The sequence below is a fragment of the Tinamus guttatus genome, unplaced genomic scaffold (assembly GCF_059628265.1).
Source record: "Tinamus guttatus ecotype Peru unplaced genomic scaffold, ASM5962826v1 Tinamus_guttatus_pri_ptg000492l, whole genome shotgun sequence".
NCBI classification, from domain to species: Eukaryota; Metazoa; Chordata; class Aves; order Tinamiformes; family Tinamidae; genus Tinamus; species Tinamus guttatus.
The window spans coordinates 1209089-1224868 of record NW_028289026.1 but is presented as its reverse complement, the minus strand read 5'-3'; positions in this window follow the sequence as shown (position 1 = coordinate 1224868).

The window sequence follows — 15780 nt, the reverse complement described above, 5'->3', positions numbered from 1 at the left end:
CGCCTTAACTCTGCTCGTAACTCTGCTGGCTTCTGAATGCAGAAAGCAAAATAGGATGTTGGTTCTAGGGAGCAAACAGGGCACTCGGGCAAGAGAAACTACAAAAGCAATACTGCAAATTGGTTTTGAATCAATATCCAAAAAGCTGAAACAAGAAGGGAGTTAACTATAAACCTCACTAAAAAGATAAAGATTTTCTTGGATTCTTGCTCTAATCCAGTGTGAAATCCCAAGAAAACGAGTCTGTCTGAGATTTGTTGTTTAAAGAACATCGGTACATACTGGATGCCTGCCAAATAAATTCTAGGTCCACACGAGCGTATGTTCCTGGTCACGTACAGGTGGCCTCCCTCCTCCACGTCACCGCGTGGCCGGAGGAGCAGCCGATCCTGCAGCTCGCGGTGTCCCGCCTGCCTCTTCCCTGGAAGCAGCATTCCTGGCATTATTGCAACGCAGCGAGGCTTAGTCTGAGAATGAGATGAAAAGCTCCTTTCTGATTTTAATTCCAAATATATCTAAATACTTTTTTTCAGAAGAAAAAATATCCTCTGTAGCCATTGTTACATCTCTAATCATATTACTTCTATTAAGCACTTGCTTTAAGTCACCAAATTAAATACTGATGCACAGTTTGGGCTTTTTTAAAACGGGGAGATCAATATTGCTGCAACACTGCATGTGAGCAATAAAAAGTTGTGCAGAGGAAAAATCAATCGTCTGCCCCATGGGCTGCTATGGGGATTTGTTTGTGTGTTTTGTTTTTGGTGAGCAGGGTTTTACATCCAGACAGATGTTCTCCCTACTGAGCCAGGTTCTGGTCTCAAGACTAGTCCAAATGTTCGGAGTCCTCTTGCTGTCTCATACTCATTTCTCAGATGCAGGGGGCCTTTCTCTGTTTTTATCCTGAGAAAGGTTGAGGAGAGATTACGTGGCTTCCAGTGCAGCAGGGAAACCACAGAAGTGTTCCATATCATCCTTTTCCCAGTGAGTTCAGCTCCACGGACCAAGATGAGCCAGAGCTCTGGGCCTTGCTGAGCTGCGGTGCAGGCTCAGCCCTGAGTCCTGCTCTACGCAGAGCGCTGCTCTCTGGCTGTAGCATCAGTCTTAAGCCAGAGAAGGGCCTCCAGACCAGCGATCCTTCAACTTTGGGAGCTTGATTGAGCCCAACCTTGGGAAGAGCAGCTAATTTACAGCTGGAATTAAAGCCACATCCGAGTTCTCTGCACAGACTGCCCCAGACATGTGCAGAGTTAGGCTATGGGCTGCTCGTGTACACAAGTCACAGGAACAGAAAGGTAGACAGGAGTAAAAGGTCCTTGGAAAACTGGCTTGCCTGATTGAATGAAACTGCTGCAGAAATAAGGGAGAGCAGTTCCCCAGCCTGGGCAGGCAGAAGGCCACGCCACACGAGCAGAAAGGCCTCCTGTGCGTTAGAGCTGGGCACTAGCATTGCCTCCTTCGGTCCAGGTCTTGTTTGCGTTCACATCCAAGTCTGTGTTCTCCTTTTAATGTTAACTTGGTTGAAAACAAGGGAAAATGCCAGCACTCAGATTTTTAAAAAGTGACTCATGGTTGTTCCTAGCATATCTGTGACAGAACTCTTTCAGCACAGAGCCAAATGAGGTGGCATAACACAAACGTGTGCCTTTTTGTTTGATGTACACTGTATTTCCCCAGGCATCCAAGGTGTTCATCTGCACAACAGTTCTTTTTTTTCCCCAAATAGAGAAATTATCATGCAATCTAATTTTCTGTGTACTAAGAGGCCATCACTGTTAATTCCACCCTAAAGTTTTTATAGTTACTCTTTAATTCCTTCTGTTTTCAAAAATCAACAAAGAAAAAAATAAAACCAGGGTGGGAGGGAGGAACTCTTTTAACAACGAAATAAAAATCAATATCAAGTTTTTGGTATCTTTGGGCATGATCTCTGGAAGCTTTGGATATCTGCTTTATCATTTTGTATATTTGACAATTTTGTACTCCGCATTGTTTGACTTCATTTGTGCATGGCGACGTATTAAAACATGGAATTTTTATTATACAGAAAAGAGAGCGTTTTGGTTCCTTCCGGAAGGGCCGCGCGCTGCCCGGCTGGGAACGCGGGCGCCATCCGGCCGGCCCTGCGCGCCCGGGCCCTGCGCGCCCCGTCCCCCCGGCCGGGACAGGGAGCAGAGCTCAGTGCCCCGCGCGCCCTCCCGTGCTCCCCGTCGGCCCCATGGAGGGTTTTTCCCAATCTCTGCCCCGGGCTGCCCCTTCCCTCCCTGGCCGCGGTACCTGGGGTCGGTGGTTTGCTCCGCGTCGCCACACGTAGCTCCAGGGGTGTCCGGGGGCGTCGGGGCCCTGCTCTGCCCTGGCCTGGGGTTGAAGGGCTTGTGGTTGGACTCGATGATCTTGAAGGTCTTTTCCAACTACAGTGATTCTAGGATCCTATGAAACGTTTGGGTGTGAATCCACAGCGGCTCCACTGACTTTGCTGGAATTGCTCAGGGTTTAGCAGAGTGCGACTGCAAGCAGACTCAGCAGAACACAATGAAATATTCCTTTTTTTCCATTGCCTTTATTTCACAAGAGCTAAGGAATGCCCTTGTGGGCATTCAAGCATCTTCTAAGGGGACCAAACCACAAACCCAGCAGGTGCTGTTTATGGCGCATGTCATTTCAGCCCCCTTTCCCCCGGCTCAGCACTTATGCCATGAGAGTAATTTAGAAGTCAGTGGATAAAATAGTTTTCAGAAACACTAATGCTGAAGTTCTAGCACGATATTTCCTTCTTCTGTATATATATATATTATTATTTTCACCCATAATTCTGAATGTTCTTGCATTTATAAAGTAGCAACCGATGACATATTTTGGCCAAACACAAAATATGAGGCTTAAAACAAAATAATGGAATGAAATTATATAGCGTGCAGTATAACTGACAGAAAGCCAAAGTAAATGGTCATCTAAAAATCATAAATCATGTTTTTTTATTGTAACATTTCCTGATTGGGCTGCAATTTGCTAAATTCTGCTTACACCTTTAAAAAAGCTTTCCACTCCATAAACTTTGTTAGTAGGAAGAAAATGTTAGCAGGAAAAGGTCTGTTGTGGCTTGAATCTGTGCATGTTTACATCTCGGGCCGATGGAAATTGCAGCCGTAAAAGTAAAGATAGCAGTTTCCCTGTCATTTGTTCTTTTCACCATAGCAGCAGAACACTATATTATTACTGCTATGAATGACGTGTACTTAGATTATTTCCATTATAAATATGTCGCCTAAATCAGATCTGCTTTATAATGAAACAGCAGCTACAATGATAATGAAATACTCCTCCCTGGAGACAGAGAAAGTAGCCACTAATGCTTTGGAACAAGGAATTTCCATGTTAGCTCGTACAGGATTTGGGTTATAAATCTCACCAATGGGATTGCAATGGGATTGCAGCTTCTTAGCTGGGAGTTTATCATTCATTAGCGGTCATTCAATTTTGTTAGTTGCTTGTTTTTCTTTCAGTGACCAGCTGGCCCTTGATGCAACTCCCATGATCTTACATTGCAGCCAGGAGTTCCCCGTGCTTGCTGGTTCTTGCCTTGCCCCTGCAGCTGCCAGCTGGTCCAGGCCAGGCTCGTGCAGCTTGGGCCCTTGGGCACCAGCTCCATGTCCTGAACGAAGACCCTATCAGCTGGGCACATCTGTGCTGAATTCGAGTCCTTTTTCAGTGAATTTGGCACCATGAGGGAATGCAACTCCACCATCCATAGACTGTGCAGCAGATGGGTCCTGCGCGTCATCTCTTCATGTCCCACCTCCTTATCTATAAATTGGGAACCGTATTTACCTATCAAGGTTAAACCTTGAAGCTGAATGGAGAAATGATAAGTCTTCCAAGAAGCTGCTGCTGCCAAGACTGTGCTGCAAGTGGGATTAATCTGAGCACACCAGGTGCCTTTGTACAGAAGAAATACACTTGGTTTGGCAAACAAGGAGTTACCATCCACATCTCATACCTATCTGACATCATTGAGTCTTGTGTTCATCGCTCGGAGCCTGAGCACGTCATGACATTCCCGAAGCTGTGGTAGGGGTGAGGTTTTGTACAGTCTAGACTCAGTTAGTCTGAGGTTTATACATTTATACACCCCTTTGCCATCAGGAATCATTCAGGGGCAGCTGACCCAGGGCTAGGGCAGGAGGATGGACCGAAATCTCTTCCAGGCCAATTTTTCTGCAGGTAAGAAGGGAAAGCAAAGAGCTTCCTTTGTTAATTGTCATCATCTAACACTCCAAAGGGAACTGATTCAGCTCTTCTTTTTTTACTTCCTAGAGGTAAAAACCTACCACTATGTAGCTCTGAGTAATTCCAGACATGCTCTGGCGCATTTGAGTCAATACATCAGGCTGTCAGCTGAGAAACTGGGACGCAGCCACTGCTGCTGGTGGGTCCAGGCAGAGCCCGGCTGGCAGCTGGGAGCAGTCCCAGCAGGAGCCGGCACGCTGCTTCCAGCAGGACCCTGCAGAGCCTCTCCACGTGTTCCATGGATCCCTCACCCCGGATCACCCCGGCGTGAGGCACGTCAGGAGGCCTGTTCCTACACTGTGAAGGCAAAAACCACGCAGTTAGCAAGAGCACAGAGGGTCTGCAGAGCTGGAGCTAACGCACGTGGAGAGGGTCGAGGTTCGGAGCATCGCCGCTTTCCAGGCTTCCAGCTGCTCTTTCCTGGACATGGGGGATTAGAGGAGGTACGGGAGAGGGATGCGTGCAGGGGGGTGAAAGAATAAAACAAACCTCTTCTGCCCTCATATACTGCAAAGAATCAATTTTTTATAGTCAGCTGGACAAAGCCTTGAAAGCTTTAGGCATCTTTTGCAGAGGGCAGGTTTAGCGGGGAGCATGGTCACCTTCAGCCTCCACAGCTTCCACAGAGAGCTGTAGCCTGGCTGGAAAAAAAACGCTCTTCCTTTCCTTGGGAATTTGAATGCAGAGAAATGAAACACTCGAGGGCACGTAATAAGTCTCGGCTTGAGCGCTCTGCTCTGGCCCTTCCCAGCGCGGCTGGGGCGAGCGCAGCCTCTGAGCTGCTGAATGGGAAGGAGCCGCTGGCTACGTGGGAGGCAAATTGCTGTGTGGAAAATATTGGGACCCATTGTGCTAAGCCTGTTAGCTCATTTTAGCAGTTTTATTTAACTGCAAAATTTGTCCCGTATGAGAAGAGCAGCTGTAAGGGCTCGCACAGCGGCAACGCTCCCACGCGCCCGAGGCCGCACGAGCCCCTGCCTGTCGCTGTTGTGGCCGGGCACGGCGGCACTTAGGGCAAAAACGGCTTCTTCTGCCCCTGGTTGTGTCTGAGCTCCGAGCATGACGGATATGCTGATTCTAGGCGGTTTTGCACATGCCCCTCACGATTTGGCATCTCTTGGGAAGCAAAATTTTGTCAGAAAATTGAGCAATTGCGAACGCTTATAGGCTCCAAGTGCATAATCCCACCTGGTGATAACGACTGCTCCATTTTATCTCATGAAGGTAACGCTCCTCTCTCCCCTTCCTGGGCTGTACAGCAATGGGTAGGGGGAATTAGGTTTCCCTCCTTCTTCTTCTCCTTTTTCATTATTAGTTCTGCAAACGACTGCATCTTGACCTCAAAATACCGATCCCTTTGACAGTGTCCTGCTAATCCCCTGAGGGTCAATGGAGCAAACGGGAAAAATGAGCATCTGGAGTATTACCCAAATGCTTTGAACCAAAGTACATCCTTAGTCTTCAGCTTGGGCCACCAGTAACCCACCACTTCCTATTAAACTTGAATTAAAGCTCCTATAAAACAACATGGTGTCAAGCACTAGCAGCAGGACATTTGTACTGGACTTGCAGACTGTACGGTGCCACGGATCACTGTTCTGAACTGCCCTGGGTATAGGATACAGTCTCTGTATTCTCTAAATGTCATCAGGAGACACTGGTGTCCAACTACAAACATAATTGCTCTATCATCTCCGAAAATGCAACTTTTAAGCCAGTTTTAACCTACTCTTTTTGCTTTAGAGTGCATGCGCAGCAATCGGGCTCTAGTTTTTTGTTTTGTTTTCTTTTTCTTTTATAGAGGTAAGGAAGCAGCACACCATAGGCAGAAGCTGAGGGTGCTGTCGTGCTCACTTGCTCTCTGCCAAGGGCAGAGCTGCCTGAGCTCGACCTGTCACTCACTGACGTGGCTTCATAGGAAGACTGGGCTTCTCAAAGGCACTTGGTGAAATGGAAAATGTGGCCATCCATATCCACGAAAATAGGTATTTGGAAAGCATCTGAGCGATTCTGGGTCTTACGTGCTGCCATTTGTTTTGTTTTGAATGGTAGTGCTGCAAAAAATCAATATGGCACATTTTAAATGGATTACAAGCCAGTTAAATGACGGGTCTCAAGGCAGAATTGCAAATGAGGAGTCATCCCATGGGAGTTTTTATAAAGGGAATATTCAGGAAGCTCTTCTTGGCTATTTATTTTTGAGGTCATGATGGATTGACCAATTGAATATAAGTTCCCTATGTGAGGCTGTTCCTCAAGGGGCTAATGTGACCCATGGATGCATAAATGGGAATATCGAGTGATAGGAAAGACTTATTAGCTCTATGTTTGACATTAATGAGACAAAAATAGTCCAGTTCAGTTGTCAACGCTTAAAAATCACATTGGAAAACTGAGAAAGATTGGGAGAAGAGCTATAAGACTGATAGAAAACGTGTCTTTCAGTGACCTAAAGGAGCACAATCCATTTATATTATCAAAGATATTATGAGATTATTTGATCAAGATCTAAAGCATTTATACATGGAGGAGGAATTCAATATCAGAGGCATAGAAGTCAGGAAGACTGAAGCCAGAGAAAAGAAATCGTCAGAAGCGAGGCACATTTTTTCCTTAATAGCTTAGCAATTAACCACTGGAGAAGCTGACATGGGACATGGTAGATTCTCCATTACCCCAAAAGATCATTAAATTAAGTTTGAATGTCTTTCTACATGATGCAGTTTAAGTTCTAGCTATTGGTGTGGGAATTACTGGGCGAAGCTCCATGGTTTGCATTATGCAGCAGGGCAGAGGAAATCATCGTGGTGTTGCCTTCTGGCCATGAAATCTGTGAAACTATCAAAGCGATGAAGTTTGCATCTTACAGCCCATCATCATCTAGTCTGTTTATGCAACATATGCTATGAAAACACTCTTTTAGGGATATTTAGAGGATTTAAATATTTTATTAGAGCTTTTTGGATAGCTTTTGCCTGTAAAAGCAGGTAGGTGAAATGAACCTAAAAAAATTCACATGAAATAGATTTCCTATACACCTAAATTCCCATATTAAAGACCAATATCTCAGCACACTCAGGGCTTTCAATGTGATGCTCTAAGGACTCAGCTCTTATGGTTAACAAGCTCCTATTACAGTTTAAATCTCCTGTTTCACAGATTTATAGATGCTAAACTCAGAAGGAACAACAGCGATTATCAATATCTGACCTTGTGCATAACAGAGTCCATAGAGTATCCTTCAATTACTTTCAGGCTGTGCTGAAGCCTTGCAGCCTCTTCCTGCATAATATAAGGTACAGACTTTCCATCCATGCATGCATGAGCTTCACATTGCCTCACACAACAGCCTTTCTTCTGCCCCTAATAAACAAAATTTCTCCTGCACACATCTGTTCAAATTTCTGCTGCAAAGATCATTTCCCTTTTCCTTGTAACCCTCTCTTTGCCTGCCATACTGGTCCTTTCCCACCTGGAAACATCAGTCAACCTACTGCTTCAGTCTCAAAGTCCCTCGCAGCTTGGGCCCTATTTCTGCCTTTTTGTCCTCGTTCAATACCAATTCGTTCCTATCTTTTTGGGGCCATCATATATTATTTTCCGACCCTTGACCCATTGGTTTTTTTCTAACAAGCCCTCCATGCCTTCAGGAGTGTTGCCTTCACATCTGGGAGCTGCTCCCTATGAGGAGCTGCAAGGCCCCTTTATCCCTGTCTCTGTCAGACACCTCCTTCCACCTCTCTTCTTGCCATAGCGCCTGTGGACACCTTGGCCATGGTGCTGCGTGGACAGCTTTGTCCTTCCACGGATCAGCAGCTCCCTGCTCCTTGGCTCCCCGTCTGCCTCTCCCTGGATATCTCTCCTTGGGAATCCGGTCAGGCTCTTGCTCTGGGCTCACACAGCCCCTAGCCTGATGTAGCACCAGCTATGGGGAGGTCTCCTCAAATTGGCCAGTACTGCTACATGAGCAGATAGCAGAAAATCATCAAGATGTGGGAGGACAGAAAGAGTGAGAGGAGAAGAAATTCTCCCAGAGGTCATGTCCCAGCACATGAAAGATAAGGTGATTGGGAAGAGCCAAGTGGATTTACCAAAGGTAAATTGTTTCTGACCAACCTGATTGCCTCCTGTGATGAAATGGTAAGGGGAGAGTGGGCAGGCAATAGATATTCAGACTGTCTGAGAGCTAATAGGAAAGTGAAGAGAAAGGATGTGTGAAAATAATCTACCGCCTTCACTGCTTCTGTTCTATGAAAAACTGATAATAGCCTCTTTAAAGAAACCTGAGCATTCAGGACTTTTCACCCAATACCGGTATACACAAGCGCATAACGGGTATCTATCTGAAGCTACAATGGTGACCTTGCTTTTTGTCGTGAGCAGAATTCAGTTCTTCTGCAGACAAACTGCACAGAACTGCCAAAAGCCGACACATTTCTGCTCAGCATTGCCCACCGACAAGCAGGCACCACGGCCAAACCACAAGGAAGTGTTAATGAGAACACAGAGCATGTAATGGACAAGACCAAACCAGCTCAGCGAGATCAGACGAAACTCATGCTCTCATCAGGTAATCACAGCTATCTCCCCCTGCTTTCAGTCACCAGTTCATTACTTGCACACATCCTTTCTCACACAAATATTATATAAATTTTAGAGATAGAGGAAAGCAGATCTGCCCTTTCAAACTAGCCTGTCAAAGTTCATTTGCCAAAGCAGAGCATGGAACAGTGTGGGGACAGGGACTTGTACAGGAAAACAAGGTGGCATTAAAGGATATTGCAGCATGAGTCCGTTTCTCTTAGTCAGCACTGTAAAATACTTTTTTTAGCAGCGAGATGTAAAATTAAGTGTCTCATCTGTTGTAACCAGTACTGCTACGGTGTCATTTTTGCAGGAAGTTGTGGTCAGCTTCAATCTTCCTAACTGGCAGCGACCGCAGATGAGCTGCTGCCGCCGAGGTCGCGGTAGCATCGTTTGAGTTTGTCAGCTGGCAGCTTCGTGCCCTGCAACTGTGGTGAGCTAAAGCCGAGCGGAGGAAGGGGACATGGGAGAGAGGGGAGGCGGTAACTCACAGAGAGATTTTTTTTAATTATTTAATTAACTAATTATTTACGTCTCACCATACAAATCAGAACTAAATATATCCATCCTAGCCAATGCATATGATTCACAGTTTGTCCAATAGATCTTCTGGAAGTGAAAAGTTATAGAAATAAAAGTCATGAATCATCAGTTGTTCTTTTATGCTCATGGACAGCATTTTTTATTACATGCAAATTCAATTTATAACCATCACAAACAGAAAAAAAGCAAAACAGCTAAGCCCAAATTTGCATGGATATAAAAGTGTCATGGCTTTGAGAACAAGGCATTCTGAGCGTAAGGATGGACTCTGCCCAGATGTTTTAGAGGGCTTCACCTGACCAAGAGCCGACCTCTGCAGTGTTTGTTTGTGGGCACCACTAGGGCATTATCCACACGGTTCTGAAAGAGCAGCTAACGTATTTCAGATGAGCTGCACCCCAGGAGCTGCTGTGACCGTCAGAGGAAGCCTAACAGACAGCCCAGAGAAAGGCTGTAGCTTACAGTTAGGTGAGATTAACCCACTTCCTAATAATATTTGAAGTCAAATAGCAGAGATTCGTACACGTGTCCCTGATGGAGAGTTTGTGATGAGATCCTTGGCTTGATCCACGAGCATTTGCAGTGATGCTGAGCCCCTGCAGTGCTGGCTGACAAAAGGCACAGATACCTCTGCCCTCCCCAAGCTTTTAAAAGTTAAATTGCAGAATCTTAGGCTTAATAGACAAAAACAAAAGACTCTTTTTTAACATGGGCTATGTCTTCTCTCCGTTTCACAAGACACAAGTATGCCACTATGTAAAGTTCACTGCAGGGATGAACTAGCTCAGTGCCAGGAGCATCAAGTACTTTTATCGGGACTTTTTGCCGTAGCTTGCTGGGAGGACACTGGCTTGCAGAGGTAGCAAGCACATTTCTTGACATTTCCTTAACACATCAAGAAATATCAAGGGTTGATAATAGAGGTTTCTGAATGGAAAAAAGAGCCCCATCCAAAAATATAGAAATGTCACAGGTACTATGCCCCAGCTGAAGCAGCTCCACTCCATGGTTTCTCTCCTGCTTAAAGATGCATCTGAGACAACTACACTGTGTGTTTTTGTTTCTCTGGAGAGTATCTATAGAGACAACCACAAAGAGGCTATATAGAAGCTACAAAGTCAGCTGCTTCACTGGCTTGGCTGTTTAGAAATTTAATAAACAAATACAAACACAACTAGGTATCAGACAACTTTTGGTTTCTTTTTTGTATGAGGCAGCCAAGTGAATGGAGAGCGATATTCAAGCACTGCAAGTAACTAGACCAGAGACAAAAATACACCAGTTGCTAGGAGATGGCATTTAATCTAGGATTTTAGGCAATAAATAAAAATGAAGTTATGAGAAGAAATATTATTCAGGGCAGAAACTGACGCTAAGCAAGTGATTGTTTATGACAGGAGAAGAACTTGTGCTTGTCACAGCGGAGCAGGGATGCTGCCCAACACTACGTTTCAAAGACAGAGGTGACCACGAAGGTTATCATCTTGACCGCAGGAACAAACCCTGTGCCTCTGAAAGACACTGTGGGCAAAATCCTTTCCTAGTTAAGCTGGTTGGAGATGAGCCACTAAAGTAAACATTTCCACCTGCAAATATTATCTTTGTCTACAATGGAAGCCTGACCAGAACCCAAAATGTTGTGGAATTCAGTTTGCTCCCTCTGGTCATGAAAACTACCACAAAACACAGTGACTTCCCTGTGAAGCTAATTCTTGAATTCACCAGAATCTCCTCGTTTCTATCCCCACTGACACTCCTAATTTTCAATGGGATTAAAATAGATAAATGGTGTTTTTCAAGACTGGAATGCCTTGTGAAACCGAACTGGTTTCAGTGAAAATGCCCCCAGGGAGCGGATTTGGCTAATGCAACACTGGATAGCCCGGCCGTTGGTGGAGTTCATCTTAGTGGGATTTTATTCCTGCTGAAATCAAGGGCACCAATTCCACACACTTCTGAAAGGCCCGTTTCCCTCACACACACACATGAAAAGATTCACGTGCAACCCAGCCAAGCTTAGAGCAATCAGCTACCCTTGAAACATTCTCTTTTATTTTGTTTCTAACATAAAAGTGACTACCTGCAGACCTTAGAAGAGCTTTTTTTTTTTTTCAATACTACCCCTGAGCAATTACCATCCCAGAGGCTCCCTGGCTGGTAAACACTTCCAAAACATTTGGTTAGAATGATTACAGTAATTATTAGAACTGGGCAGTTCGGGTCCCATGTCCATCACGGACATTCAAACCTTTCATAACTTGGTATTCTGGGAACCCCGAACATTATCACTACTGCGTGTTTAGGCAGACGGACTGGTAGTTTTCTCCGGGCAGCAGCCAGAGATCAGAGAACATGTTGGAGGAGACCCCGCCGAGCACAGAGCCGAGCCGCTTTGATAGCCGGGGAGCGAGTGGTTCTGTGCTCCTCTCTCAGAAGACCCGTAGCATCAGGTGGAGCATCGTCTCTGCAGGCCAGCTTATCTTTTGAAGGACAACTGCTCATTTCTATGGCTTCTGTGGATCTAAGAGTGCTGGCAGGAAAGTGGGCTCTCTTATTCTAAGCCTGCTAATGGCTTCTTCTCTTCATGCAATCTGGACAGTACAGATGGTACCACCACATCTGGCTCTGCACACTCCTCAGAGTCCTAAACAGGGAAAAGATGAAGGACAGGCTGCCTAAGAAGAGGCTGGCTGCTGTGTGATCCCTATCAACAGGCTTGCCAGGTGTGGGAAGTATCCAGGAATCAACCTGGGATGGGTGGTTGGATTTTTGCCAACCATTGCAGGTACCGACTGCATCTCTGCTGTCTCGATGTCAGCAGTGAGTCCTGAACGTCCACAGCTGAATGTGGAAAGCAGTCACTGAGAGCCCACCCCTTGGGAACCTGCTCTTCCAGCCCACCTGGCAGACCCCACAAGTGCTGTGAGGGGCTTTCTGATTACATGAGCAAGCTTCAGAGGGGACCTCGGGCTTTTCAATCTGGAGTGACACACCGTGAGTGGAGAGGTGCATGTGGGAGCTCCCACAGGAGCTCTGGGCAGCTTTGCTCCTTGTGCAGGCATCTCCAGTGGAGCCTGCAGGGACAGGTCAGTGTGGGCCACCTAACACCCAGGCAATGCCACCTGAGGCTGGGCCTGGGCTCCCTTCAGCCTTATGCCTGACGTGAATGAAACTTAGACAGAAACAGAAATGTAAGAGATGTGGGTGGGCATTGCATGGGGTTTTTTAGGTTTATTTTAAAAAGATTACATTCCTGAGCCTCCAAGGGACAGTGGAAGATTTCTGCAAATATATTAAGATGACCATAAGCCAGAAGAGAAGAAAACAATGGGTTGCTAGTTTTCGGGTCTTAATCTTTTAGGTCCTACGTTCTGATCTGGGGGCAGCCTATGAAACTTTAAGTAAGCAATGCAATTCCTAAGGGGTCTGCAAAGAAACCCTCCAGGGCCAGAGGCTGGATCAGGCCCCACACTAGTGAGAGCAGCAGCCACCATGGCTCCTCTGATGGGGCTCACTGCTGAGCAGCAGCTTTCAAACATTAACAGTGATGTTTATCCACCCAAAGGAAAGCTCATTGCCCGCATGCATGGACTGTGTGTGAGTCAGGCCTACTTATCTGATGATACGATTGATGTGAAAGGCCTGCTAGGGCTTGGTGGTTTATGCAAGCTTAATAAAGCTGGAATAAGTGCTGCTTTTTCAGTATTATTTGAAGAAGGAAGTAAAACCACAGAGTAGTTGCAGGGGGTCCTATACCAGCACTGTAAGATTCTTAAGAACTGTAAAAGGGGAAAAGAGTCTGTTAACCTTTCCCCTTAACTTTCTTATTTCCTTTTTTCTTTCTTTCAAGATTAAGGAATCTGTAGATAAGTCTTGTTGTAACCTTAACTGCGACTAAATATGTACATCAGAAGGAAAATGAGGAAAGGGGAAACTGCCAATCTGTTTTTCATACAAGGAAATGGAGGCAGGGCAGCCAGGACAAAATGCTTCAGAGACCCACTAATGACGGTGGCTCCATGTAGGCCCTGAACACCTGAGTTTTTTGGAGGCATTTAGCATCCGCCTTCCTTACTAATACAAATTTGCACGAGCTTGCAAGTCAGATGGAGAAGGGAGTCAGGCCCTGGGGGCCAAAGTCATGGCCAACAAATAAAAGTTGCTGCTAAAGGTTCCCTTTCTGCTCACAAAACCCGGAAAAATCCAGACATCCCATCCCAGCCTGGCGAATCCCACTTCCCCAGCTGAACTTAAGGATTCTTCTTCTTTCCTCTGGAGTGGAGAAGGGATGTTACTCAGGAGCAGTAGCTGCTTCAGGTTTATAGTCACCACCTTCCCATGGAATGGGGAATGGGGAATGGGGAATGGCACTGGCACCCACCTGCTCAGGGCAGTGGAGAAGCTGGAGTACTTTGAGCTTTATGATTGCGTTTTGCCTTTTGATGCCCTGGATGTTTACTCCTTTATCACATATTAATTCTTGGCATTCTCTAGGCTTCCTTCTGTCTTAATCTGATTTAAAACAGACATTTGCATTTGAAAAGTAGCTAGCACGTATAGTAAATCCCTTCCCTCGGTTTCCTATTAATGTTGCTAGCTTTGATGTATTATATTAATGCTGTTTGCCAGGGGTGATATCAGCACAGCACCTATGGAGAGGGACCTCCTCGGCGAACCCCCTGCTTGCCCCCCAGGCAGCGTCCGCCTCGCGTGGCGCCAGGCCGGGGCGCTGACCGGGCCGCCCTTCCGCCAGCTCCTCCACGGCGCTCGCCACGCACGGAGGGCCACGTGCCCGGCCGTGACGGCTGGGGGAGCTGGGAAGGGTGGGGGACGGGTTCGGGATGAGGCATCGGTGGAACTAAACACGCTCAGATGCATCGAACAGGCAGTGAAGAGCTGTGTGGAGAACGAAGCTGGCGACTGCTGGTGAGTCTGTGGTCAAAACAGGGCCATGCTGGTGGCAGGATTTGCCTAATGGTCTTCATGCAGGTGCAAGCAAAGAGGCCACAGCATGTGTGAACCTTCATTGCAAGAACCTCAAAATCCTCTAACCTTTCTGATGCAAAATCTCTGTCAGTCTGCGGGAACAGAGCAACCAATCCTCTGGTAAGCCAGTACCAATACTTCCTTCTCTTCTCTCTTCTTCTCTTTTTTTCTTTCTTTTCTATTTTTTTTCTTTTTTCCTTTCTTTCAGAGTGCACTCTATTTCTTGCATAATTCAGTTCTTTCATGAGGTGGCCCTCAGTCTGACTGATCTGTTTAAATGGTGACAAGGGCTTGGGGGACTACTGATGTAACCCTGTTATGCCGAGTAACTGAAATGCTTGGTGGTGGGCACAGGACTGGGTGACTGGTGCAGCCAGATTTACTGTTCTGATGGTAACTGAATTAAACTTAAGTCAGCCTCATCCCATTTCAAATTGTTTTTCTCTTTTCCTCTGCTTTTCCTCTTTTTATCCACTGAGATGCCACAATTTAACTGCAAGGAAGCATCTCTCCTTCCCCTTGCTCTGGAATATATTCCAGGCTAGCTGAAACTCTCCAAACAGGGGGTTTTGCTAACCTGGGTCATATTGTCAGAAGCGGGTGAGGGAGGGAGCAATATTTCTGTGCAGCAGAGCTGGGGAGGTGGTAGATTTTGGCAAGAAGTAGCACTGAGCACCAGGGTTCGGAAACCAGGCCCTCCCAGAGCAGGCTGTCTGATCACAGCATTAGTTGGTTAGAAAAAACTCAGGGTGAACGTGTGTCTTCTTAAATGCCTGCATTGAGTTTGCACCAGCTTGAGTTTTTAAAAGCATTTAAGTCAAACTATTACAACTTCTGCCTGTGGACAAGATTTAAAGCAGTTTCCAGAGCTCATTTACAAAAGGGACTGGAAAAGTTATTTCAAGTTAACAGCCTACATTACAAGTAGTAGTTATTTGAACAGGTGGGGACTGGGGGAAGCAGGGACATCAGCCAAATTGTGACTCATAAACTAATCAAATTGCCACCCATGTTTGCACCAAGAGGAAAAAAAGTGGTGCAGGAAAATCATGCCCATCACCAGCTACAGACTCGGCAGCAACCCAAACTTGTGATGGGGTTTATGGGGATGACTGGCGACGCTGCCAGGCACAGGCTCTCTCTGGAAGCCACCAGAAGGGTGACTGTACCACAGGGTGCTCAGATGTCTGCCAGCTCCGTGACTTGTTCGTGTCCTTTGCTCCCCACCGTGTTTTCCTGCTAGTGATACTTCCCTGTACGAGCAGGGAGAGCCTTGTGCTCCCTACACTTGCTCTTAAAGTCTTTTCGGCTACAGTGGTTGGATCCCACTGTGGCTAGCGGGCAAAGCAGCAAAGCTCCTGAGTACTGGAGGGTATCCCA